Below are 7,612 nucleotides of genomic sequence, written 5' to 3' on the forward strand. Positions count from 1 at the left end.
CACATACGTCATGGTTCGCTTCCGACAATATGTGGCACAGACGAACGTGACGTTCGCAGCCTAAATTGTCGATAACTGCCAAAAATTAGGGGGATTTCTGGGCGTTTACAGACATTTACGGGGACGGAAATCCCACTTTTCATGCAGTGGTAGTTTGTGCATCGTATCTGTTGCTGAGAGACACTGACCAGTGGTATAGTATCTTTTTTTGTAGTGAGTATACTGTAATTTTGACCCTCCTAGTCAACAAACCAAATACAAGGAAATAATGTCAGACAACAACCTGTTCTCACGCCGAATTTGTAAAATACAGACGTTTGGACAGTGGCTGTCAGCGTTTGAAGCGACGAAAAAAGCGCCCTTCAGTGTGTTTGTAGAATACCGAGGAGAGCAGCAACTACACAGGGTTCAGCGAGTAGTATATAAGGGGGAAATTCTGCGCATGGAGGTTGGTTGGGATGGTGGATGGGTCAAACACAGGACTTTCACCCAGGAGACCGGGGATCGTTATTATTGCGAAGTCACGGAAGGCGCTTTCTTCTGAAAGAAAATGTCATCGATCTGAATAGCATTAAACACTCAATAATAACCTTTATCTTTATCTTTATTAGGATCCCCATTAGCTGATGCAACAAATGCATCCGCTACTCTTCCTGGGGTCCACACACAACACATAACATGAATAAACAACCAATCCTACACCGAGACAGCTAATTCTCATAAAATACAAATATACATATATACACACTCACATATGGACATATACATGCACACACACAATTAGGTTGAACTTAACATGGTCTTAACCATGATTGACAATTCATGCAATGACTCAGGTAGAGACTTGATATAATTATATTTATATAACAGGGTGTGAAAGTCAGGATCAGGTGTTTGACAGTGTCTGGAAGGAATTAACAATGTCTGTGTAACTTGTGGACTGCATTGTGTTTATTTTATTCAACAAACAGTGACACCAGGATCTCTTTATGATGATATCCGTTTATTCTCTCTGGTGACAAACACGTGTAACTTTCCTCGTACTCTGGATGAAATGGCCCAAGCCACTTGCAGGAACAAAGCCTAACCTTGGAAGACAATCTCATTTGTGTTGGAGGTCGAATAAAGCACTCCGACCTTGCAACCCAAAACTTCTGCTCTCCCAACATAACAATGATGTGCAACACCAAGGCCGTCACCTGACGGAAGAAGCAATTAGGTCAGCAGGATTATGGATCCTTAGAGGCTAGGCTCTAATTAATCCAGTAATACACAAATGCATAATTTGCTGCAAGTTGCCTGGAAAGCTGAACAACGCATGGTGGACCTGCCACCTGAACCAGATGCACCGGAGGAGGACAGGTGGAGAGGAAGGGGGGGGGGGGGGGGGGTCATCATGTTACACTGCATGAGTTTGAGAGCTGTACACATTAAGATCATTAAGTCTGTGGACACGTCCAGTGTTTTAAAGTGATGGGTCGGAGTAATTTCACCCTAGGGTCCTTTGCACCATGACCTCGAGCCAAACACCCCCCCCCTTTTTATCACCTGGATCAAATATTGGGCAAGTTAGCGTTATCAGCAGAATAGCTACGTGCAGGCACTAAAGGATCCAAGAGTGTATCTTGTACATTACCCCACTAATAATGCCCAAAATGATTCCAAACTTCTTAAATAGTACAAATAGGTTATGTACTCATAAATCGATGGACTGGAAAGTCATTCAAAGTCTCATTATAACCAGATAAGACTTTTGTTGTGAAACAAAGACAAAAAACACTTTGCTAGGACACAGTCACAGTCAGTGCTTGTACAAAACCAACTTGTCCTTAATGTGAGTTTTGGTTGGCATGTTCAAACACGCCAACACGGATATGATCTCTGTTGGCGTGTTCAAACAGATAAAACTCACATGCATCCCTGCTGAACACATAACTGGTTCAAGTGATTTGCTAAGTGAGGTGAAGAAAGATGGATTCTACACACATAGACAATGATGAAATTACTTTGAGGGTTTTTGGGGGGAACAGGTCAAACAACACTACTTTCCCCCAGGAGACCGGGTTTGTGTCCTGTTATTGTCCTGCGTGTCACAGAAACGTACATTTAGTACGCCAAACCGGTTTCATGCCAGGTCGTGAAATAGTCACGTTATTTTGATTTATTGATAAGTTTACAGAGCACGATTTTGACGTTTATTTTGTGTACACATCATGAATTTTGAACGTGTACAGGTCACGATTTTCGAACCTGCTCGGGGAAACAATGTTGTGTCCTGTCCACAACTCAACGGATTCAATAACATGACCATATCACCAACTTTATATATAGATATATATATATTTTTTTGTTTTTGTGATAAGGGGAACAGAATGGACTCAAGTGCAGAGCTCACAACAAAAGGTTTATTAGTGATTAGAGGAAAATGGGGAAGTGGTGAGGCAGACACCGGGAATGGGGGAACAGCTGAGGGAAGGGTAGAGGAACTGGAGGGTGGAGATATTCAGGGGAGCTGCGACTGGGGAGCCGCAGGAGAGGCACTTGGGCTGGGTACTCCGGGGAGCGCGAGAATCTCAGAGAGGTTTAGCTTTGTGTTTCACCAGCATGACTGGAGCAACGATCAAGCAGAGATGGTCTGTCTAGCCGGGGTAGAAATATTGGTCTTGATTGTAGATAAGAGGCAGGTGTGTGCAGCGGGAGACAATGATAGGATGGTAACCAGGTGCGCTCAATCAGCTGGCAGCAGCAGTGGGAGGGGGAGAGCAGAGTAGGCACAGAGAGAGAGAGAGGCAGGCAAACAGGAAAACACAGAGGCAAGGCAAGGCAAGGCAGCTTTATTTATAGAGCACATTTCAGCAACAGGGCAATTCAAAGTGCTTTACATAAAACATTAAAGAGCAGTTAGAAAACAATTAAAAAACAATAATAAACAAATTAAAAACTTTAAAAGACAAGAATAAAATTGATAGTGCAGTATAAGAATAAAAGTTACAGTGCAGTATAAGAAATTAAAGTTAATAAAATAGATTATTTAAAGAAAAGCAACATCAAAAAGATAGGTCTTTAGCTTAGATTTAAAAGAACTGAGAGTTGCAGCGGACCTACAGGTTTCTGGGAGTTTGTTCCAGATATGTGGAGCATAAAAACTGAACGCTGCTTCCCCCTGTTTAGTTCTGACTCTGGGGACAACAAGTAGACCTGTCCCAGACCACCTGAGAGAAAACCAACCGAGAAACAAACCAGAGAATAGTAAACAAAACAGAAACTCACAGCCAGCCGACCCCAATCATCACACATACACATATATATATATATATATATATATATATATATATGTACTCTTCTCGCTGAGGTGTAGCAACGCCAACTAAACAGTGAGCTAAACTCTCTCTATTCAAACTTTCTATTCAAAATCTTGAATTCTTTGTAAGCAGATTTATTTTCTTCACATTGTGCTAAATCCATACACATGAGATGAGTGATGAGAGACTAGAGAGTGAAACTAGGAAACAAACAGCAAATTACTATAATTAGCTAAGCCACCTAGCTTACATGAACATTACTTTGACAGCAAAAAATCAATATGCTTAAAAGTTAACTTAGTCAAAACAAAGATTATATAGGCTACATACAAGCGATGCTTCTGCTGGGGAGTCAATGGACAGGATGCATTTTCCCCGGCGCAATGACCGTCTGCATTTGGTGGAAATGGCGCCTTAGGAGGTTTGAGTTCTGAAGCGAAGCTTACCCCCTTGATTTCTAATGCGTTTCTAACATGGTGAATTCCAAGGGGGTAAGCTTCGCTTCAGAACTCAAACCTCCTAAGGCGCCATTTTGACGCTACACGTTAGCATTCCACAGACTAGCATACATTTTGGCGCCACTTTGACAGGGAATAACTTTACATCTGAAGCGTTTAAAGACTCTTTTTGTTCGTTGTTTATTTCTAAAGAAACACGACAATGTATAAAAGGCTCCATTACCTTGTAGCTCACGTTATGGCTCCGTAGCAGACGCTTTTATAACAATAGGCTAACGATTGGGTCATAACCACGAGACTTACTGTCACACAGTAGAGGAATTACCGTATAGTACAGGAGAAGCTCACAGGCAGTTTGGACTTCCATTAGCTGTTTAGGATTAATTAATGATTTTTTAAGCAATTAATTAAAATTAATTAATCAATTAATAATTAACTAGCATGTTAGTGATCAATAATTAGCCTGTGTCTATGTTATCTCCTTACATATACCTACACTCTCCGTCTCTGTAAGATTGGGAATGATTGAGATTTCTCTCTCACAGCTACCAGAAGACTTACATGGAGTCTGGTGGAGATATGCTGGCTCTATACACGCTAAAAGTCCTGATTATTTACATGGAGTCTGGTGGAGATATGCTGGCTCTATACACGCTAAAAGTCCTGATTATTTACATGGAGTCTGGTTGAGATATGCTGGCTCTATACACGCTAAAAGTCCTGATTATTTACATGGAGTCTGGTGGAGATATGCTGGCTCTATACACGCTAAAAGTCCTGATTAAATATGTCCTGATTATTTACATGGAGTCTGGTGGAGATATGCTGGCTCTATACACGCTAAAAGTCCTGATTATTTACATGGAGTCTGGTGGAGATATGCTGGCTCTATACACGCTAAAAGTCCTGATTATTTACATGGAGTCTGGTGGAGATATGCTGGCTCTATACACGCTAAAAGTCCTGATTATTTACATGGAGTCTGGTGGAGATATGCTGGCTCTATACACGCTAAAAGTCCTGATTATTTACATGGAGTCTGCTGGAGTTTGGAGTGGTGATTGTTGGAACAGTGGAAAGATGAACTAAGACGGCTTTCATGTCCAGCAGCAGCTCATACGAGGGCCGTGATTGGTCGGTACCTGTCAGTCTGTCGTCCCGCTCGTCTGGCTTCATCAGCCTCAGGGCGGGGGTGTCGGCGGTGGGCGGGGGCTCGGTAAAGTTGGCGTTGCAGAGGTCTCTGCTGCAGCAGCAGAAATGGTAGTCTGTGTCGTTCAGGGTCAGCGAGGCTGCCGCCGTTACCTGGCAATGGTCGCTAAGACACTCCTGCTCGTTGCCAACGGGAGGCCAGCAACCTGGAAGACAAGGAACCAGCCATGGTGTTTGTCAGGTCAAAGATTATTTAACAAGTGTAGAAAGTCTGTTTAGTTTAGTGTGAAACCGCTCAGTGAACTCCATCTCTTGTCTCTCACAATATACATCACGTTGATATGTTTCATCAGCCGGGAAGAGAAAGAACACACACCTTAAAATTCCCCAAATAAGAATTCAACATATCTGGCTGCTTGTGTAGTCATCACTGTCACTGTATATTCATTCCAATATACATTTTAAATCATTTTAAATTTAAGCCAAGGACCCCTTAACTGAAAGAGAGACAGAGCAGGGACACCCTACCACACATATTGTCTAAAATGAAGTTGCATATTAAACTGGGCCTACAATAACGTGTAGGGTGGCCTAAAGCCTTTATACATACTTTTTTTTTGCATAGAATACTAAACTATTAAAGTATAACAGCCTAATAATTGTTGTCATTATTTTAAAAATCATGTTTTAATGTTACACATACACATGGCAGAGTGAATCCTTATTAACTGTATCTGTGGGGGCCACCTAAGTGACTACCTTACCTATAGACCAGTAAACAGTGGGGATTTATATTACACACATACACACACAGACAGACACACACACACACACACACACACACAGACAGACAGACAGACAGACAGACACACACACACACAGACACACATACAAAGACACACACAGACACACACACAACCACACACACACAGACAGACAGACAGACAGACACACACACACAGTCTCACTCCCTACTCGTCAAATGTATGACGCATGGTCAAGGACCCTGGCGTCAAGTTTCAACGAGAGAGGGGTACCCTTGGTGTTATTTTTTCGACGAGGGGGTCCGTCAGATGGACATTCATGTTATTCCCTCACCGTCGGATATCGACGAAAGAAAAAACAAAATCTGTGACAGTTATTATTGGTATTTTTAGCCCAATAACCGCTGTTTTAATCAACATTATTCACGAGATATTATCATGGTTTATATGTATTTCTTTTTATGTTATTATTTCGGTATATTTCGGCCAGGGAAACTGGATTGCTTTTTTGTTGATTTATATTTTTTAAACTATAATGCTACATCTATCAACATTTATTTAGATGTTATCATGGTATTCATTTCTTTACTTTAATAATATTATTTCGGTCTTATTACCGGTGAAATATTACAGTATATATGCTGTAATACAGAACATTGCGATATGACCCGAGCAGGAAGCATTCAAAGCCGATATCCCACGATGCAATGCGGCCATTCATTTCAAAGAATCGGGCAGCGATCAGCTGGTCTTTAACGCCAGGATCGCTTCAATATACATATATACAGTCAGTGGTCAGTATCACTTCAATATACATATATACAGTCAGTGGTCAGTATCACTTCAATATACATATATACAGTCAGTGACACAATCACTGACTGTATATATGTATATTGTAGTGATACTGACCACTGACTGTATATATGTATATTGTAGTGATACTGACCACTGACTGTATATATGTATATTGTAGTGATACTGACCACTGACTGTATATATGTATATTGAAGTGATACTGACCACTGACTGTATATATGTATATTGAAGTGATACTGACCACTGACTGTATATATGTATATTGAAGTGATACTGACCACTGACTGTATATATGTCAAAGTAAACTTTATTTTCCCATAGGAGGACATTCATGTGGTCTTACACTTTAAAATAAACATTATCGTATTACTTAATCTTTTCATCAATGAGTTTATTGGTATTTTTGATTAGCATCTTAACCTTGTTCTATTAACGGAATGAAATACTCACAAGAATATAATAATTTGACACTAATTAATAAGTCAGGACCAGACACTGTTTTTGTGACAATATGTCTTTTATTTTTGAATGCTTAGTTGATTATATAGGAAAGGAAATCAGCTGAATAAAGAACACAACACATCAGTTTTAAGAATAAAAAGTAACCAGTTCATTAAACCAGTGGAATATATGAATTATTAATAGTTATTATGAAGTGTTATTACAGTTGCATTCTCCTCTTGTATCACAGAAAGGTCCGACAAAATATACACTTTTATTTTCTATCTGGACATTTTGGATAAAAAGATCATCACCACTCATGTCGGGTAGGTTTACCTTTGGACGGAGTCAGTCTAGCTGTTTCCAGTCTTTATGCTAAGCTAAACTAGCTGTTTCTGCATGTTTCCAGTCTTTATGCTAAGCTAAACTAGCTGTTTCTGCATGTTTCCAGTCTTTATGCTAAGCCAAACTAGCTGTTTCTGCATGTTTCCAGTCTTTATGCTAAGCTAACGTCTGCTCGAGGGAACTTCATATTTTGCATACACACTTGAGAGTTGTATTGATCTTAACAATAACTCTCAGAGAGAAATGTAATTAGTGTGTCAATATTATATCAGATGAGTGGGCGCTGTTTATAACATAATATTCAGTAAACTAAAAGGTAAAAGATGTGTGAGTA

General features: G+C 40.2%; 1 protein-coding gene across 1 annotated transcript in view; it reads right to left on the reverse strand.

Annotated features, from left to right (window-relative positions):
* LOC114563910 (galactose-specific lectin nattectin-like) overlaps positions 1 to 7,612 on the reverse strand; it is a 56,973-nt gene that overhangs the window by 41,833 nt on the left and 7,528 nt on the right. The window lies entirely within an intron of this gene.

The sequence above is a fragment of the Perca flavescens genome, chromosome 11 (genome assembly GCF_004354835.1).
Source record: "Perca flavescens isolate YP-PL-M2 chromosome 11, PFLA_1.0, whole genome shotgun sequence".
Lineage (NCBI taxonomy): Eukaryota > Metazoa > Chordata > Actinopteri > Perciformes > Percidae > Perca > Perca flavescens.